Source organism: Haplochromis burtoni, unplaced genomic scaffold (genome assembly GCF_018398535.1).
Source record: "Haplochromis burtoni strain Fernald_Lab_line unplaced genomic scaffold, NCSU_Asbu1 Contig_25, whole genome shotgun sequence".
NCBI classification, from domain to species: Eukaryota; Metazoa; Chordata; class Actinopteri; order Cichliformes; family Cichlidae; genus Haplochromis; species Haplochromis burtoni.
Window position 1 is genome coordinate 2,411,271 of NW_024582386.1, and position 7,445 is coordinate 2,418,715.

Below are 7,445 nucleotides of genomic sequence, written 5' to 3' on the forward strand. Positions count from 1 at the left end.
AGGCTATTCTCCCTTTTTTAAATTTAACTGTGGGTTTTAGTGCAGCTCATCTGTGGAAGCATCATTGATATAATATAAATGTATAACAAACATCTGATTGGCTTGCTGTTGCAAACAGCAGGGTTGAACCTTTAGGTGGGCGGGACCTAAAGGAATATAAGGATATCCTCTCCTGCTGAAATCGCAGAGAAGCATTGAGAGCAGCCTGAAGCCTGAGTATTTGGCTCACGGTGACACTTTGCCCATGTGTACATCAGCTGTAACACGGTAGACTCCCTACATAATAACTCACCTCCATATCTGCTTTGGGAAACAGGCTTGGATCGAGAGTGCTTTTGTGTGTTTCACAATTGCTGTGAGCGGGTGGGTTTAATTGTTATGTGTCATATGCTGCAGTTTGAAGACAGACTTAGCTTGTTGAGGCTGGGCTGATTGCAGGCCAACTACGTACAGGGTGGAGGGTCTGAGAGGACAACTGCTGTTCCCTGTTGAAGTTGTCAGCATGTGGAGTGTAGCTGATTTGTGGCATAACTGGCCTTGACCTTGGATTTAGTTTGTTTCTGTGTTCACAAATGGGATGCTTGACTGTTTTATTCCTTAACTATTTGTAGCTCAAGAAGTTTCCTACTGATCTCAGTAATTTTATTAAATAAATTATATTTTAAAATTTTACTGGTGTCACCTTTTGCCCACAGCTAAACTGTCATTCAGACCTAGAACCTGTTTTTATTAGAAAAGCACTAACAGCAATGAGGAAAAGCAGAATTGTTGGTCTTTCGCACTTGTTTTTGAATCTTTCTACGGACTGGAAACTGTTTCTTGGCATCTTTTCTGCTCTGTCTACCTTCCAGTCTCCTCAGGTGGCTGCTCAAGCCCCACCTCCTGTCCATCCAAACCACATCGCCTCCCTAGAGGCTCAGTGCAGAGGCATCACATTTCAACGGGGTGTGCGCTCTGTGCTTCAGATGCTGCCCGTCGATAGGTGCTCCTGGCTGGGGGGAAGAGGCCTGAGTGTTCCTCCCCAGAACCACGGGAATTGGGTTCCACTGACTCATGCATAAAAGATAAAGCAGTGGAGGGGAAATGTAGCCGAGCACCATGACGGCTACAGAAACTACTCTCTCTCCTGCTGAGTGGAGATCAGGCAGCAGCTGAAGTGAATTCTTGGTATTAAAAGCTCAAGGCTGCTAAGGTAGTACTCTGAACACCTGATGGTCTGGAGGGAGCATCTCACCTGGGAATGGGCAGAGGAACCAGGGTGCTGCTGTTTGATGGATGAGTGGCTGTTACACACTGGCACCAGTTTGGCATCATGGAACTGCCTCGACGTCTGAACTGGATGCGTAACCGAGCTTGGAGGCCTCATGGCTGCCGCAGGCACTTCAATCGTAAGTGCAACGTGTGTTTGGGCCAATCAGGGAAGCAGTTTTAGTCTTGATTTCCATTGTTTATGTTGTCTTTGTATTCATGTCTTTTGTTCCTTTGTTTCTTCTTCTTCTTCTTCTTCTTTTTTACAAACATCTGCTTTCTGGACCTGCTTTGTAATTGTCTAAGTGCTGCTGTGAACCCGAGAAGCTCCCAGTGATGTCATCATGAGTTGTCAAGTGTAAGTTGTTGTGACTGTCACAGAGCTGCTGCTGTTCAGAGCATCATGAGGTGGACTGCAGACACATGTGTCTTGTGCGCCTAGTCATGCTTGATGATTTTAAACATGTCTACATGCTGCAAAGTTTTGTGTTTTTAAATTAGTCATGTGACTCAGTGAGTGGTTCTCAAACCTCTTCTGGCGTGCCCCGCGCTCATTTTCTAATCTGTCATTGAGGTGGGAAAAAAAGGTTAAGAGAAGTTTTAGTCAACTAAAAGTCAGCACCACAGCATCAGCAAATTATGTATATTTTAAATTTTCACACCATGGTTGCAGCAGCTCTCTGCCGCAACAACAACAAGCAGGTGTCAAATAAGATTAATGTTAAGCATCATGTGCTGAAAACGCACCAGGGTGAGAGAACATGCACTGAAGTGTATGAAGATTCATTCATATTAAAAGCATCTTCACTTGGCTGCAGGCTGAGATTGCTCCTGGTTTGTGTTGGTCTTATCTTAAAGGGCCAAACAACATCATTACACTTGTTATTCTTTGCTGATAGTTGATGCATTTGATGACAGATGGCTACGATTCACTTTCCCTCTAAAAATCTCATCAGAAGGAAAGCTTGTCTGACACAGTGAGCGACGGCTGTCTGCCAAAGCTCTAGTCTGTTTGATCAGGCCTGATGGTGAATGTTTAATTGAAACAACATCTGTGTCGATTGTGTAAGATCAGATTGTAGGAATAAAAAGGAGGCAATGCGACACCCTTGTGGCCGGGCTGAGCAGATTTGATGGCGTTTTATTCGGTTTGCATGTTGTTTGCAAAGCTGAACGTCTGCAGACTTTTCTGTGCCTTTGTAGAAAAAGTTGCTTGTTGTGCAATGGGTGTGTATAGTGTGACATGCATACATACCACTGAAATGGAGTGCATGCCCAGAGATGGCGATTGCACCTAAACTGGCTAATCATGCTCACTTCCAGCTACATTAATTTGATTCTTGGACTGTACTAAATAAGTAATTTATTTGAATTTCATGAGCGGGACCACTCGTTATACCCTCCTCTTGCAATTCTCTTGACTATATATGACCCCACATACTCTCTTTTTGTGCCCTCACTGTCCTTGCCTGTTTCAATGAATTCATCTCTCATTAGTACATGGGGATCTGTTCAGCCTGGAAGCCACCACCAGCACCCTCTGAGGCCCAAACCACAGCCTCAATTGATGCTTACTGCCATTATCTACTAGAAATGAACTCAAACCTCAATGAGGATGTGGTCCTAGCTAGTCAATAAGTATTTATGCAGCCCATCAGTTCCTTCTTTGTGGCGGGGCCAACCCCTGCAGGCAGTTTGAACAGCAGGTGGGTGGGGCCTCTGTGTGCATATTATGCATACCACGTGCTGACATCACATGGCGTATTGGAGTATTAAGAGCAGTCTGAAGCCTTAGCTTGAATCAGTGGTTGTGATGGAAAAGACTTTGAGATGATCATTGAGAGTTCATGTTGTATGGCATTTGTACATTTGTGTTTCATAAAGCCACCAAAACCAATCATATTTTCACAGTTGACTTCTTATAACAGGTTTTATCAGTCTTCTTAGGATTCGTTTTATCAGGAAAATATTCTATAGCTCCATCTTAACAAGGAGTGCTCAGGCAGGCAGCGGTCTGGGTGAGGTGGGGGAAGCAAAGGGAGACCAAAGAGACAGCAAACAGCATAAGAACAAACACTTGATAGGATGATGGGACCAGCGACCCTAGATCAGCAACATTCAGCTCTGCGTGTCAGAGGGGAAATTGAAAAGTTAAAAAATGAAAAGCACTGAACTGCTGCAGTGGATTATTATTATTAAAGATTTGCTCAAAATAAGCTGCCGAACTCGACTCTGCCCTTTCAGCCTTTTCCTGAAATGAAAAACCAAAGTCAGACTTATAAATATGAACAAAATCAACAAAGGTTTCCATCAAGGTCTCACCGTGGAGCTTGGAGTTGAGGAAGCATCGCCACATTTGTGGAGTTTGAAACTAAAGCAAACACTACATTTAGGTGTTACTGTTTGAGATAAACATGTATAGAAGTCAAAGTCAGCCTTAAAAATGATCATTACTACATTCAGGTTAGAGAGAGCACCGATTCCTGCATGTATTCACTCCCGTTTAACTTACTGAGAACACGTTAGTCGAGTTAAATGACATTCGGTATTTTCAGATGTCAAACAGGTAACGTCTCGCCTTTCTAACTGCTGAAGGAGCTGAAACTGAAATGTATCTCAAGTATTGAGCTGTAATTATGGGTCAGAATTTGCTTTGAAACCACACACTAAAAATCTTCTTTTCAAGTGGGACTTAAATTAGTTTTATCTTTTTTTCCTCCCGCATCTAAGGAAGCACTTGATCAGAACAACGACAGTCAGATCACTTTCTAAATATACTGCCTCTGTTTCTTGGAATAATCTACAGATGGAGCTGAAATTCTCAGACACTTTGAGTTTAAGTTAGTTGTAAAGAACAGCGATTGCTCTTAAAGTGGCACCAAACATGGCTTGAAACGGTTTTGTCTCTGACATTTTATTGCTTATAACCCATTGATAGTCGTGTTTGAGATTGTCTCCTGCTCCCAGGATTCAGCGACTCATGAAAGAGATTTTTAATCTGAATTAAACTTTTAGTTATAAAGGTGGGGTGGTTTGTGATTATGTATACCGTTAAGATACTTGGAGCTTGCATTCCTTATATTTTGTTCTTAATCAGCTTTGCAGTTGTAACATATACTTTAAAAACAACCTGCATTGCATGAAGCGACCTAATGCAAAGAAACCTCAGCAAAATAATGTATTGAAAACTCATTCATGTCTTTTTTGTTCTTTAAATTTCTCTTTTAATGTGACTGCCTGCCAGCATCCCCTTTAAACCTGCACTTTAAAGATTATTTCTTACGAGAAGGCTGAGTGGATTTTGCACTGATTAGCTCAGAATTTGTTAACGAGAAGATCTAGAGCAGCGGCCTCAAATGCATGATGGCATTTTTACGCCTATGAGCCTTGAAATAGCTCCGTAAAGCAGAACAGAATTACTTCAAAGTATTGATAAAAATATACGACTTTCATCGGCCTTTTGACTGTGGCTCAAAAATTAAAATAGCAACAGAGGGAAAAGGGAAGTTTAAAAAAAAAAAGCTACAGCTAACAGGTCATAATGTTCGTACTGATAGTCGAAACGCAAATGTCAACTTCAACAGGCAGCTGGAAGAAATAATGTCCTCCTTGGTGGTTAAGAACTGCTGTCTCACAACAAGAGGTTATTGTTCATGAAGCCTTTTTGTTATGTTCGTGCAGCTGAACCACAGTTATAATGAATATGCAGATCATGATAATGCAGCTTTTAACTCTGTCACATTAGAAGTTGTTGTTTTTTTAGTCTCCCACACCTCGGAATTGATGGTAGTTGATTGCATTTAATTGTAGAAGGCGATTGTTTACACATTTTTTTACACAAAATGTTCTGGTACCACTTCCTTTGTTTTTGAGGGGTAGTTGTTCACTGGAGACGGAGTAGTGGGTACTAATGTCGCTGTTCACTGGTGGCTTTAAGTACTTATGAACACGTGTGGGATGACAGTGAATCAGACCTAGTCAGGAGTAAGAAATCTATGGACTGGTGATTTATACATGCACAGGTTACTTCTTCAATTTCAATTCAATTCAATTCAGTTCAATTCAATTTTATTTATATAGCGCCAAATCACAACAAAAGTCGCCTCAAGGCGCTTTATATAAATCTATCTTTAAACCTCGATTCCATATAATGCACAATAATCCCATCTGGACTTCTCCGTCTTTCTAACACAAAAAGATAACTTATCACTTGTCAGTGTGATTAAATAAATAAACCTCTTGCTCATAAAGGAAGCAAAACATTGGGGGTGGCTGTAGCTCAGGAGGTAGAGCAGGTCATTTACTGATTGGAAGGTTGGTGGTTTGATCCCTGCCTGCTTCTGTCTGTCAAAGTGTCCTTGGGCAAGACACCGAACCGATGCAGCCATCAGTGTCGGACAGAGCGCAGTCAGAAATCCTTGTGTAAACGCTGTATGAAGCGCCTTTTGTCCTCAGATATAGTAGAAAAGTGTTATACAAGAACCAGTTTATTTTTTTGTTTTGTTTTTTTCCCTTTCACTGAACTGTTTCTAGTACTGAGCAGTAGGGGGCCTCCACAGTTAGATAATACGCATGCTTCCCTTTAGCTCACCACAAACATACAGTAGGCCCATGCTGTATGTTCCTATCTTGAGCTTAGAAGGAAGTGAAGCAACAAAAAGGCTGCACCTCTTCTCCATTCAGCAGTGTGTTTCTATTGTCAAGGTTAAAATGCATTGTTCCCCTTTTCTGCCACTGCGCTGAGGTCAACAACGCATCAGCTGTTTGATTTTATGAGTATTGCAGAAGCTGGAAAAATTACTTTCCTCTAATGATGACACACACGCACATGCACACCCACTGTGGCCAGTTTATCTGTCAGGCTGTAATTTGTTTTCCTCTAAATGGGCCTGAAGTCATGATGAAGATGATTAAAATAAACCACTTAAGCAGATTGTGTTATTCTGTGACCTGACTCATTCGTGCACTTTCCTCCTTCATTCTGTTGTTGCCACCTCCCCATTTTGCCCTTCTCTGCCCCTCACCTGTGCCCTGCTTGCATTTACTTTATTGCTTCCTTTCCTCCCATCCTCCCTCCTTTCACCATCCTCATGCCCTGCGACCTCCTTCCCTCTCTTCCAGTTTTCCCCCTTCCTCCCTCCAGATATTCAACCCCCACTCCTCACCACTCCCCGCTCTCTTCTCTCCAATCAGATACATAATGGTGCTCACTCTCTAAAAATCTTCCCACTCCATAGCAACGCGCCTCCTCACCACTGTAACTCTGCTGCTACTGATGCGGGAAGGCGGTGTGATGCAAACTACATCAGAGGGGATTACATATTGCCTCGGCTCATTTTTCCAGCTGTAGCTAGACGTGATTCTCTCTCTTTCACTGCTTGCTCATATTTTATCCCAGTTTTCCTCTTTTTCTCCTCCTGTCACGCTTGTTTTTTCCCCTCTTTCTTCTTTCCTTCCCTCTCATCCATACATTTCTCTGCACTCTGCGCTATCTTTGCAGGAAAATAATTATTTCTACAGGTTACCAGGGAGCGTGTAAATGGAGTCATGTTGGCCCTCTCTCTGTATTTTCACACAATAAAGTCAACAAGCTGGGCTGCTGCGTGGGCTGCTCGTGAACACAGAGAAAGAGTTATAGAAAGAAAGAGAGAGTGAGGGACAGAGGGAGCAAAGAACAAAGTAAAATGTGTTTCCTAAAGAAGAAAATGTACAGGCAACACAGGCGCTCACATGAAGATTGTGTCCTATGCAATATAGTTCAGTATTTTGAGTTCTTGATAATGACGCCTGTAAGCTTAGACATGCAATGAGGCTACTGTTAACATGCAAGTTTTTGTCATCTATAAATCTTTAAAAAAAACAAAACAGTAAAATGCATAAACTGTACTTAAAGGATGGACATAGATTCCGGGTAGAAAAGGTGAGACTTGTATTCTTTCTATTAGCCAGCAGGGGGCACCTTAACTGACTGTCTACAGGAAAACAACCCTGAGCTTGTTTGCTGTGTTATCTCACAAAATTGTTGCTTATGAGTTCATAGGCTGAACTTCTACTTTCAGGCAGTACTGAACACCAGTTTTTGTTTGGCTAATGGTGATTGCTAGGCAAAATGATGACATCATAACCTCCATGGGCCTAAGATGTACCTTCTATTCATGATTGTCTGGGAAGAGTTTGCAGACAAAGAAACAAACACA